Source organism: Gallus gallus, chromosome 2, assembly GCF_016699485.2.
Source record: "Gallus gallus isolate bGalGal1 chromosome 2, bGalGal1.mat.broiler.GRCg7b, whole genome shotgun sequence".
Taxonomy (NCBI): domain Eukaryota; kingdom Metazoa; phylum Chordata; class Aves; order Galliformes; family Phasianidae; genus Gallus; species Gallus gallus.
This window is the reverse complement of record NC_052533.1, coordinates 92311676-92325807: the sequence shown is the minus strand read 5'-3', so window position 1 is coordinate 92325807 and position 14132 is coordinate 92311676. Positions and strand designations below refer to the sequence as shown.

Genomic DNA, 14132 nt, shown 5'->3' with positions numbered 1-14132 from the left:
TGGTTGCAGAAAGAAAGTAATAATAAAAAAAAAAATAAAAAATAAAAAGGAAAGAAAACAACAAAACAAATTTAAAAAAATAAAAAAAACACAGCAACAAAAACAAAAGCAGAAAGAAGAAACTTGAATCAAGATCTGTCAGACTCACCAGTATTTTGGGCAGATTTCTGTATGGTGCTATCCATTTTTGTTTGACACTGATGAATAAAACCTAAGATGTTCTCCACAAGACTCCTACTGGTGTTTCCTCAAAACTGTGTTCTCAGGCCACTGTACTCCTGATAAAAGCTTCATTCAGTGATACATCATTGACAGGGAGAGAAAGAAAAAAATAAGATCTATGGCATAAAACAGAAAAGTAAAATGACACAACTATGTATCCTTATCATTTTCCAGTTGAAACAAATAAAGTTAAAACAATTGTGAATTATGAAATTTTACAAGTTTTTTAAGTTTACTTTATGTCATCCAGTATTTTCAAAATATCTTAAAAAGCAGTAAAATGAAGCCTTCTTTTCTGATTAATCATTTTTCTGACATTAAAAAAAAAAAAAAAGCTTTTGACATTTCTCTTCTCCAAAGAATGGTTTCCAATTTTGTTGCTCTTTCAGATTGTCCAGAAATTATTTCTTAGAAAATCAAGAGCTTCCTCCCAGACCCAGTATGAACACAATATCAGCATGTCTGCTTTTCCAATCTCCACTACTTATCCATCAGTTTACTTGTATTTCAGTTCATGTTTTCCCCATCTGTTCTCTGCTATAGGCTCTGTCATGTGGTTTAGCCTTCCTAATTTGACCTTGGTTGTTTTAAGAATAGTACCACGGATAATCTAACCAAGTCTTACATTACATTATCCTTCCTCTTCTTCCTCTCTATCACTTGCCCTCAGTGAGAGATATCAAATAACATACATTCAAGAGTATGAAAGTTGATTTAGGCCCTCTAGTCCATAAATGACCTCTAGACTCTACCAGCCACACACAAGTTTTAATGACCTGTAACAGAAACAGAAATAGGAAGAAAACTTCAAGCAAAATGACTGAAATAATTTCTCTGTGGAGCTCACAGGTCCTAATGCAGTACAGGGTTAAGAAAAAGGAATAAATAAGTAAACAACAAAATGAAACAAAAAAACACAATTAAAAAAATAGTCATGGTATACTCCACGTTTTCCTCTGGTAGTGAAAAAAGTAGCAGTGAAATTGTGTTATACCAGTTTTCATTATCTAAGTTACTTCCACTCAGTCACGGTCCCTTGCTTCAGGGAGTTTTTTCCTGTATGCACTTAATAAGACATCTGGAAACTGAAAGCAGTCTCACAGCCTACAAACAGTGTACCCAATGAGAAAAAAATATACGCATTGTTCATTCATGAATGCAAGCATTGCTTCTGCCTCCAGTCCCTTCTCAGTGCCAGTGCCCCACCTCAGCTCATAGCTACTCATGGTGGGAACTATCACCTGCACTGCCATAATTAGCAGCTTGAGCTAGAGGAACATACATTTTAAGGAAGCAATCCTGTAAAGCACTAAGTAGTACCTTCCAATTCTATTTTTATGCAGTTTAACTCAAAAGTCAGCATGTTAGCTGCCAGCTCAATGGCTTGAAAGGTGTTTTGGTTTAATTGTGTTTAATACATTTCTAGGTTTCCCAATACACAGACAATATTATAAAGAGATAATCAAGACACAGAGTTTGAAGCTCTGCCCAGTTACAAATGTAATTGCTCTAGTTAATATCATTGTAAGAATTCAGATTTTAACATCCTGGTAAATCCTGACCTCATTTTCTGATCCTTTGAGGTCTCAGATACTTCTTAAGTAAAGTGACAACAGCTCCTACCCCGATTAAGGTTAAAGAATCCACCCTTCAAAGTAGGCTGTGGAAATTGCATTGTTTCAGCAAGTACGACATCTTTCACCTGTAGGTCGCCAGCACAATGTAACAGAACTGTGCATGACTGAGGGCTGTATCTGCCCTAGCAACTGTTGGATAGCATGTGGGATGATGATCTCAGACTAGCTCCTAGTGGACAGACATGTTTATGATTTGGAAATAAAGCCCTCACAGCTGCTGCTAATTGGCTCCCTTCTCAGCAGTTTCAGCACTGAGGCTGCAGACCTCAGAGCCACTGAGATTCTGAGATTAAATTGTTTTCTAATCCCTAGAAGTGCTCAACCGAGTTTGGGGAATAAACAGTTCAGTGAAGGGAATTTGCACTGGTGCTGTCCGTGCTGTCCATTTTCTAGGGATAATTAAGGCCCTCATTTTCTAAGGCTGTCAGTCTGACATCTTCCATCAGCACCAACATTCACTTGATCCTTGTATTTTACTTTAAGAGGGAAGATGAAAAAGGAAAGAAAGGAGGAAAAATAAACCTTGCAGAGCGAAATCATCTTATTTACATCTGAAAAATCATTGAACACCAAACCATCAGCGACTTTACAAAAAATGTAAATTCCTGCTTCTGTTACAATTCCTGAGGACAGGAAGAAGTGATAGCACAGTAAGACTTTAGCCTTTAAATATCTGGTAACTGAGATTTTACAAAGCCAGTTTGGATGCAGTTTTTAAGTGAATTATATGAGATGAAAAATAGTCACGGCTGTTTCTTTTATTACCTGTATTTATGTAATTAAAATAGAAAAGACTCTTCTCTGAATGAAGTCGTTCATCTCACACTAATGGTATTTCTTCACATTACGGAGATGGTAAAAGAGAGGTATAATTAATCCACTGTCCCCATATCAAAACCAATAGACATTGAGCAATAAAATATAATCTGATTTTGCCATTACCTCAAATGAATTTTTTATCATCTGTTAGTAACTAAATCATAAATTATTTTTCAACAGCTATGTAATGAGATGAAAGATAATCAGTGTCTGAAATGAAGTGTTATAACATCCAATTGGAATAATCAGTCTGCTTTTTCTATTCAAAAATTAAAAAAAAAAGGAGAGACCTTTGTGTGCCACTTCGGAAATGTGCAACATTTTTTTGACGCCTCCAGGTATTATAAATAAGGTAATGAGGTGAACTGCTCAGGAATGCACACAAAGGTGCTACACCTCAAGTTACACCTACATCTTTACAATGTCAGAAAGAGTCATTCTACCAATTGCAGTTCAGTCCCATATTAACATTAATCTGCAATCAGATATTCATCTCGGTGGTCAGTATTTGTAATGAGCTTCACACAAGTAATGAAGGTTCATCACAAACCAATGATCATAAATTTTCATGAAACAGAGAATTCTTGTCAACCACAAATGCTGCCACATCTTCTTAGTACCAAAACAACAGATTATATTAACTTGGTTTCCCATTGTCAGTTCATTTTCTTTATTACAAGTTATGCCTGTCATTCGTGTATTGTTTACTACAGTATCTGAAACACTACACATGTTGATGTATAGCAAAATAATAACCCCGCTATTAAAACCATTAATATCATCACAGAACTGTTTTACTTCCTTTTCCAGTCTTTCCAGGATTTTTCAATTAGCTTTCTATTTTTTAGAGGCAAAGAATTCTCAAATATGTTTCCTAATCTCATTTTTCTTGAGAGAAATCAACAACTGCTAAATCACCCCATAACCAGTACTTCAAATATTAGATGGCATTCAATGACAAGCAGAAATGTAATATTTTCAATCTGCTAAGCAATGTATACACCAAGTGTTTTAAATTCTGACACTCATCTGGGATAAACCAGCTTCATTCTACCCATTTCATTAGGGTCAGTTCTTTTCTGCCACAAGTAGAAGAATGCTATTTTAGTTATCTGAACAAATTCATATCAAATTTTCAGCCCATTTTTTCAATTCACGTGACTGACTGATTATTGGCCGATTATTGCTCTTTTGAATGCACAATCTCTTCACTAAGAAAGTTGTCTACATGTACAGGTCTTAGAAATCATATTTACAAACTTGAAAATCTTTAATAAATTGTGTGGAAAATAATATTGTTAGGTACAAAGGGCTTTTGCAAATGATTAAACTCAAAAATAAACAGTAATATTTGATAATTAATTATTATTTATTGCAAGTATATGTTCAAACATCACGAGCATTATTCTTACTAACATACATTTATTTTTAGTAATTCTTCATCCCTGCAAAGTATTTGTCATGTTTGACGCACTCCACAACCACACATATCCTTACTGCTTCTCAGATAGGTTGTGCTGCCAGAATTAGAGCTTGGTGACCACAGATATTTTGGCCTGCTCTGAAACTAATAGTTAATTGCATTACCTAAATGCAACATTCCTTCCAAATAAATGCAAGAGAACAAAGAAAAGAAAAATGGTTCTATCAATAAACTTTTGAAAGATACTCTTGTTCCTCTCATACCTCATGGTGACATCTAACATCTAAGCAAAGAGAAATAATTATTGCTAACACAAACTTGATGGCTAGTGCCAACAACTAATGCTTCAAAAAAGGCTAAATATCACTTTTTCCTCAGGACCACTAATCATCTTTCATAGCTATGTATTTTGCATAATACTTATAAAATTAGATTTAATAAACAGCTATCACTCACCTTACTTTTCTAAAACAGCTTTTTAACTGCAAAGTGGATTTTCACTTTAAGGCATTAAAATGACACATAGTTTCTAGTGCTTTAAGAACCCTGTAAAATATTTTCCTGTGCCTAGTGCAATACATCATCTTAGCTGATACATGACTTCCTGACATGAAAATAATATTACCAAAAGAATGCCTGCAACTTGCTTGAAGTATACATTCCGTTCATCTTCTGTAGAGCAGGAAATCAATGAGGAGTTATTTAAAATATTTTGGGTTCACTTCCTCTGTCCATGTTTGTATACGTTCCTAATTTTCAACTTCTTAAATACTAGGGCATTAAGAAATTCCCCGAAGGGATACTCATTGCATCCAGTGATGCAAAATAATGCAATGATTCGTTATATTTCTTGACATTATACATTAGTATAGCACTCCATTATTTCTCAGATAATCAGAGATAGTCAGTTTTGGTCTGCATAAAAATGAAGATGGTAAACAAGCAAGCATTTCATACCTCCTTGGTTGCCCAAGGCCAGGCTGGATGTGGCTCTGGGAAGCCTGGTCTAGTGGTTGGCGACCCTGCACACAGTAGGGGTGTTGAAACTAGATTATCATTGTGATCCTTCTCAACCCAGGCCATTCAATGATTCTATGATCTATTGGAAAGGACTCAGATGGATAGAACCACTCCCTCTGATATCCACATGGTTACCTCTCCCATTTAAATTTTTGAATACACATTTAAAAGTAAACAAATAGCACATTAGCAAAAATCAATATATTACTAAATAATACGAGATTCTTTAGCTTCTTTTTGTTACAGCCATTGCATATGGGTTCATATTTATAATACTACATTATTCCTGAAGGGATACTTGTTAAACTACTATACTATAGCAGTTTTTTTCTAGCTGTCATTGCTTAGCTTCTCCTTTTTAATAAAATAAAATAAAAAATATATTTTAATAGTATATAATGTATACTTTATGTACTTTTTAATTGATTCATCTTGTGATTCACACTATGAAATTTTTGACAGGTCATTGAGAGACGGCAGTAATAAACTTCCTGTAGAACCAATTTAGAATGAGAAGAAACAAGCTGCCAAATGTACAATGCACATCATTTACATTTACTCCACAGCCACAATCTCACTTTCATTTCTTTCCTGACACTTCAGGGTGCTAGCATTGAGTAAAACTATGAGATACTTAGAGAAATTCATTTCTATGTGGCATTTGGATGAGAAATAATTCACTTTTTCTATTAAGAACTTCATATGTTCAGGAACTCTACAAGGTTTTATAAAGACAGATTCCAAACACTGATAAATCATGTGTGTTTCTCATAATAAGCTGCTTGAGAACAGAGCAAGAAAATCCCTGCATAGAATATAAATATTTTTTGAATCAGCATCACTGAGGATGTTTAAAAGAAATATCAGTGATGCGCATCATAGTTCTGTTATAAAATTTTATACCAAGGTGAAGACATACCATTAAAAATCTCTTCAAAATTCTTCACAAATCTTTGCTCTTCCTCCCATACTCCCCTATATAAATAATAAATTTCAGCTATATATTGAAAATATGCCTTTAAAGGTTCATAGGTAAGAAGATAACTTCACAGGTAATGTCACAACAATTAGCTGGTGAGTTATTACTTTTCAATTGGAAATATGGAGGTAGTTTGTCCTCTTCAATTTTTAGACCAGCTATAGATAGTATTGGCCAAACCAATGAATCAGCTGGAGAACAGTAAACTTTATGATAACAACAAGCTTTTGACATGTTTGAAACAACAGAAAGATGCCAAGGAGAGGATAAAAAGAGGGACCAAAGGACACAAAATTTAATTTTGAGGTGCTAACAGATTAGTATCATGCACAGAAAATATTAGACTATCTGATTAAATAATAAATATAAGTGATTTAGCACAAATAGGATTTACATTCCATTGGGTCAGAAGGCATTTTCTCAAACACAGATCATTGAACCAGCGGATCATAATGGCTTCTTTAAAAGCCTTTAATGATCTATTTACGTAGCTTTAGAGTAATTACAGACAAGTTGTCCCAATATAGCTACTCTCTGCACACATTACCTTCTAATGCAATAAAACAGATGCAGTTCAAAGGAAATAGGCACTATGTATTCACAGTATTGTTTCCAAAAATGAATATTTTTTTTCTTATTTTTCATTACTAATATTACTATGTGAATTCTACAAACTGACTCTAAGCAGAGGGGAAATGAAAGGAAATAACACATCACTGTTAAATTACAATCTCAAGTTTAAGATTCCCCCCCCCCAGCTAAAAGCTTTAGGAACAGAAGTTCAGACCTGAAATTTCCAAAACATTTCTCAAAGAGCTTTTATTAAACTGAATGAATACTCTGATGAGCATGATTTCCATGGTCATTTTAATGAAAGAGCTAAAAGTAGTCTTATTTTTGTATTTTCATTTCTCAAAGTTAAATGGAATTCAAGGGTCATACTCTGTAACAGCTTTATAGCCTAAAGAGCTGGCTTGTTTGTCACCAGTGAACACACCACAGCCAGAAGCTTTGATGTTTTGATGGGATGACACAAACCAAAAACGTACAGACTCATCCTACCATGTACAGCAATGCCAGTTGTATTATATGGGAATGTATGAACGGGGAGTAAATGGGCTGTAATAAAAGATATATTATTACCTTTTTAAAAATCAAGCTTGTAGAAAATGCAGAATTTGATAAGTAAATTAACGTTTATGCTCATATATTTTTTTCTCCTTTATATAGGATTATTACTAAAAAAATATGGAAAAACAGTTCTCATATTTTCAATACTTCTGCTGATTAACTATAAACATAACAGTCTGGAGAAAGACAAAAAGCTTAAATAGGCAAACTGCCTAGGAAAATATAAAATCAGACACTTGGTTAAATATTTAATATAAATTTCAAATCAATGATACATCCACAGAAGCAAAAAGAAAAAAGGGTGATAATGCAGGCTGCACACAAAATATAGCTCATTATTTATTAAAAGACAGCCAAGAAGCAGGTTTGTTAACCTATCTGTCATTAGAGGACTGGAGTTACACTATCTGTTTGAAGACTAATATTTGTGCTCAAATTTTAAAATCACTGACTTTAAGTGATAAGACAATTTGCTAATCAATAGGAACTTTCTTAAGGAACAAGGATTCAGCTCCTAACAAGTGGTGAAGAGAGAATAAATGGTCAAACATCAAATTTATATGATGTAACAAGTTTGTTTTTAACATGCATCTTGTTTCAGTTTCTGGAAATTCTTTCACTGTCCATTGTTTTTCAAAAGTATTTGCATCTTATCACTTTTTTCAGCTATATAATGTACTCTTAAATTAGAAGTACTAAGAGCAAGTGTTGGTATAAATAATTCTATGTTTCTCTCAATTGATAATAATTTAGGAGGAATTTTGGTCATAATTCTTAATTTGATAAATATTCTTGTTTCCACTTTGACAAGAATTAAGAAAGAAAATAAAGAGCTCCCTGAAGTTTTTGGTTTTCTTCTACCTTCAGTTTCATTGCTGATTTGACCCACTTTCACTGGGATATAAGTTTAAAGGTCAGATTTGGTATATATTTCGCCATGCCTTTGAGGATGTCTCTCTTATAAGTCTTTTCTACTTTAAAAAGCCACTTGTCAAGGCAGTGGACAGATTTGTCTCTAAGGCAAAATGCATCAAAGACCTTCAGGACTTATTTGGCATGGCTAAATATGAAATCCCTAAAACTGAAATATTTTGGACAGAACTATATTGTTTCATCTATTTATTCATTAACTTTATTATTATATCCAACAACAACAACAAAGGCTTTTTCCAATGACTGTGTAGTGCAGAAAGGTGTTGTTAACCAGACAAGCAGAACCTGCATGAAACACTAAGCCTGAGAACACAAGTAGCTGAATTCCTATGTCCCCAATTGTGGTAGCCTGATATAAGTGAGATGCCAGACAACCACACAGCCACTCTCTCATTCACCTTACTCAACAACACATGGGAAGAAAAGAAGAAATAATGTTTGTGAGTCAAGATAAAGACACAGAAGTTGTTCACCAATTACTTCCACGTGTAAAACAAACTTGTCATGGGGATAAATAATTTCTTGCCAATTAATAGCGAGGGTATGATGGTGAGAAGCAAAGATAAGAGATGTAACACTTCCTCCTACCCTTTCCTTCTTCTCAGGTTCATCTTCACTCCTTCATCCCGACTCCTCTACTTTCTCCCTCTTCAAAAATTTACAATTACCTCATAACTCTTCTCTGCTGCTGCTTCCTCCTCATGCTTTTCCCCTGATTCAGCATGGGTCCCTCCTCTTCTCAAATTGCCTCAGCATGAGTTCTATGCATAGAGTTCAGACCTTCAGGAATGTACTGTTCCAGCATGGGCCCCTTTTGGGCTGCAGTTCCTGCCAGAAATCCTACTCCAGCATGGACTCCATTCTATAGGCTACAGCTCCTGCCAGACCACTTACACCAGCATGTGCTCTCCATGGGCTCCCTAAAGCCACAAGTACCTGCTACAGCAGGAGTCCTCCTTGGACTGCAGGGGGAGAACCTGATGCATCATGCTCTTCTACTCAGGCTGCTCCAGCACACAGAGTACCTCCTTCCTCTCCCTGTTCATTGACATTGCTGACCACAGTATGCATTACCCTCACTTCTATCTCTCACAGATTCTGCACAGCACTTATTACTCTGTTTAAAATACATTTTCCAGGAGATACCAGCAGCTTGGCTGAGAATCTTAACTTTGGCCAGCTGTGGGTCAGTTTCAGAGCCAGCTGGAACTGTCTGACTGGCAGTGGGCAGCCCTTGCTCCTTCACAGAGACCATCTCAAAGTATCCACTACTAAAACATCGCCATATATATCAACCACCCTGGTACTTGGTTTTTCTCGTTCTTACATCCAATCTTATTAATGTTTAACATCAAGAGAGCACTTAAAGTTCTTCAATAGCTGTACTGATTTAATTTCATTACCAGCTCATATTAATAGCCAATAGAATTGAGTTCAGATTTAATTTAATCAAATTTAATCATAGAATCATAGAATAGCTTGGGTTGGAAGTGACTTTAAAGATCATCTAATTCCAACCCCTCTTTTGATGCAGTCCAAGATGCAGTTGTCTTTCCAGGTTGCAAGAGCACACTGCTGGCTCGTATCCAGCTTTTCAACCACCAAAATCCCCAAGTCCTTCTCCACAGGACTGCTCTCAATTTGTTCGTCTCCCAGTCTGTACCCATATGTGGGATTGCCCTGACCCAAGTGCAATACTTTGCTTTTCTCAGAGTTTGTATCCATGCACCAATTAGAAGAGTGTTTACTCTAAGAAAATGGACACATAGCAAATACGAAGAAACTCTGAAATGAGTTGAGATTATTTCTCAACATTACAACCAAAAAGTTTTATTGTTAATTTGATATGGAATTAGATCTAATAGCCTAAACTCACCATCTAGAAAATTGTCTAGTTTGAATAGAGTGTTGTTTCCATTTAAATTTTAGTTTAAGATGCATAAATTCGCAACGACAGCACAATTTCTTGAAGGTTAATAATACTCCAGTGCTCTCCAAGAATTTTCTACTGTGGAAAGACACTGTCTTTTAAAAGTTGTGTAAATGTTGAGGATAGACTCCTGTAGCACTTCAACACATTGAACTTAAGGAACTATTTTCAAGAATGCGTTTCAGGAGCAAAGGAAACACTGAAACATAATGAGAACTGACAAAATTTTAAAAGGTTGAATTAAGAAATTTGAAAAGTTTCCAAATATTAGAATTTGGGAAAATTCAAAATTTCCCTACAGTAGCTCAGTCATTTATGGTAACAAAGTTAAATAGACTCCTGTGCTGTACAGTGCTCACTGGCTTGACGTGTGAAATCAATGTTCAAAACCACATTTTGTTCAGCTTACTCAATTGATCTTCAAGACCTTTTCCTGATATAGCAATGAAAAGATTTCTGCTGGATCCTGTGGGCCAGGACAGCAAACCAGTTATATTTTTTTCTCCAACTAAAGATTGCAGTTGACAAAACAGTTGAAATTACCACACAATTCCATTCATCATTAAAATAATTGGAATAATTTTTCATTACGTGTGAGGGGAAAAAGTAAAAAAAGCAACAAAAACATCTAACGCTGCTGTTCAGTGAAATCACCCTCAATCAGTGTATAACACTTTCATAGCTTCTGCTTAACCATATATATATTTAAGAGCATTACAAGTTCACTGAACAACAGTGAATTGAACACACTGGCCTATGCTTCATCAATGCTAGAGAAGGGAAGGCAAATCTGAGATTTGCCTCACACATAAAAGTGTTAGAACGATGTATTTATAATCTGCCTGATAAACACCTATTTTAGACTATTCATTTCTTCCTCAGTCTTCCAGACACTGCAGTATAGTCAAAGTACGATGAGGCAGAAATTTTGTTAAAACCGGGGAAAGAAAAAAAAAAAAAAAAGGAAAGAAAGTTCTAGTTCTATTTTATTTCTAGCTATTCTAGTTCTATCTTTTCAAAGTCCAACAGAGAGTATTCAGAGCAGATAGCAAGCAACAAAATGTACCAAAAAGAACACCATGAAATCCCAGCCAAGTTGTCAAACTCTTCGAAAATAGATGTGAATACATGGTTGAATTATTATGAGAACCCCCTATCTCTGAAAATATGGTATATTTACAGAATATACCACAAAACATTAGGAGACAATTTCATTCTCCAAACCACAATTCGTTGCTTGTTCAGGATAAGGCAAGGCCTGCATGAAACAAAAAAATTGAAAAACAAAGCAAAATGAATAGCAAGATAAGTAATATATAAAGGGATGCATGTGGAGAAAACTGAACCAAGACCACCTTCTATTGAAAATAATCCACATGAGACATTTTATCTATAGAAAAAAAAGTTGTATTTTGATGAGGAACGAAGTATCCTTCTCAAAAATTCAATAAACATTTGATCTTTGAGCCATCCAGCAGGAAAAGAACTTACTTCTGTCTTCATAAACTGAGAAAAAAAATTGTTAGCATCACAAACCAGTGATGTTAACAGGGAACAGGGTGAGAAAAAAATATTGTCGCATGAAGAAGAATTCCATAGGAGGTCTTTACTTTTTAATTTCTATCACAAATCAAAGAAAAATAAATGGAAAAACACATTAAAATCCTTGAATTGTGCATATCATCGTAACTTCTTATATATTATAATAGAACTGTATGTTTACACACATAATGTATTTATTTGCATACATAAAATTTCTGTGATGTTAATTAAGATCTCATAACATTCAATATAAAATAAGCCTGTGCGTGTGTTTTTGATAACACTGGAGAACTTCAAGAAAGTCTGCAGAAAAGTGATAGATGACAACACATCTCCTGAATATAAAATCATTGGTTCAGTTCCTTTTTCCACTTCAGACTTCTTTGCTGAAGAGACAAAAATAATCTCACTAACAGCGTCACCTGCAATGAAAGTGCCCCGGTAAATCGTTTGCCACATCTAGCATAAACTTCTTATCCAACTGTTCTCTTACCTGCCAAAGATCAAGAAGCCAACCTAATGGTGGTCTAATTGCCATCCCCAGTCTAAGAAAGGAGCCCCAGGACTTGGTCTGCTCAGGCAGCCCAGAAACAGAAGCTATCTCTTAACTGCATCACGGCACACGTCATCAAGTGATGCCATGTTTGGGTTTCGCTGCATTAAGACACAAATGGAATGAGAGAATCAATTTCCACTTGGGGAAATTTCCAAATGAAACACAAAGTAATTCATATATTGATTCTCAAACATGAAAGATTTATCTAGCATTTCACTGTCCGTACACTTACAGAAAACAAAAACTCTTGAAATAATTGTTATTTCCCTGTGACTAAGGATGATATAAAAGGTGTTCACTTACTCTCACACTTAAAAATATAAGATAAATAAAATGATATATCATTTGTAGACTGCTTTAAAAAAAATAAATGAAAATAGGTACTGAAAATAGGTCAAGTTATTCAAAGGACAGATATTAGAAAGGATCAGCAAAATTTTTCCTTTGCTCAAAGCTAGGAGTATTTGCTTTCCAGCTCAAAAGTCTAGTCTACAAAATAATATAAATGATGGATAAATATTTACTTAAAGAAAATAAAAATACCCCTACACACAGAAATAGTCAAGTTCAGTTGAACAGTGAAATGTTCAGGTGAAATTAAAGTTTGAAGACATATGTCTGTATTTCTCTCTGAGAGAACATGTAGCCTAACCTGCCAAAATTAAAGGTTTGTCAGATGTTAGTTCACTTGCTGTAATACAAGAAAAGGTCAGAAAGCAAACTGAAAAAAGAGTCCAGACAGCTTTAACCTCAAGGCTTTACTTTATCCCAAGAGACAGGGTTATCAGTCATATTATTTCCTATAAAAATACAAAGAACCAATATACAGAAAAAATCACAAGAGCTAACATTTAAGGATGTGACAAGAGGCTACTATTCTGATTTTATGAGCAGTTTTTAAATCATACAAAACAGAATAGCACCCACCTTACTTGAAGATTCAGATTGTATTCTCAGTTTCTAAAATAGCCTTGTGATCACATGATTTACGATAAAATTCAGAATTACTTAAATGAATAAGGATATTGTAGGACAACACAATCAGCATACCCACAAAATTTCTTTATTTATAAAAAAAATCAGACAAAAATCAAATACTTTAACTGCCATGATTTATCCACATGCAATTTCTTGGATTGCATTAAGCACTGTTTTAGCTATATTCAAGATATTTCTATAAAATTAAACAAATGCTTTCCACAAAAAAAATAATAAAAAATACTAGCTATGTTTGAAATTCAGTAAGTCCTATTCACAGAACTGAGTGAATGATACTGCTAGTAATACTATTATTGCTTGTAGTGAAAATTTCAAAGAACATTTAGATTAAAAGAAAACTTTAAAAAGAATAAATAAAAAGCTTTGTTGCAGACCAAATGTAGAAGAGCATTCACTGTTACAAAACATTATGATAAAAAAAGCACTTGACCAATTTCATGCTCAATCACTCTAGTTCACTATTTATGAGACGAGTAAATACACTTCCCTTCTGAAAGTTATTTCTAATGTAGAAACTGAACATGAAGAACACCAGAAACATCATCTTTTCTCGAGATTCGCACTGATGCCCTCTTTACAATTAAATCCATACTCTTTTTCATCCATTCTGTATATATAAAACTGAAATATCCAGTAGAATTAAAATATTTGACTATTAGAGCATCTTCTTTTAATATTCACAAAGAAACAAGTTTACTTTTCGACCTGTTTCCTAAAAATTGTGGCTTTTATATATCTTCAATCTTGTATTTTTCCTCTGGAAATCTGTTCCAGAACATTGCAACTCAATTCTGCTCATTACCATACCATCTCTCTAATGCTATTTTACTTACTTGTCCCCATATCATGGCCCTGTAGCAAAGAAGAATAGGCCAGGGAGATAATACATGACTTGTTCATGATGCCACAAAAGACGTTCAGCAAAGTAAATTGAATCAAGG

General features: G+C 34.5%; 1 long non-coding RNA gene across 4 annotated transcripts in view; it reads right to left on the bottom strand.

Annotated features, from left to right (window-relative positions):
• LOC112531828 overlaps positions 1 to 12286 on the bottom strand; it is a 38563-nt gene extending 26277 nt beyond the window's left edge. For 3 of the 4 annotated variants that reach the window (XR_005857610.1, XR_005857609.1, XR_005857608.1), the window contains exons 1-2: positions 12130 to 12286; positions 149 to 288 (exon numbers count right to left, since the gene is read on the bottom strand). This is a non-coding gene — a long non-coding RNA (uncharacterized LOC112531828). Of the gene's footprint in view, positions 1 to 148; positions 289 to 8752; positions 8818 to 12129 lie in introns of those variants that run through there. The other variant, XR_003073858.2, reaches the window with a different exon arrangement.
• Between the last annotated feature and the right edge of the window lie 1846 nt (positions 12287 to 14132).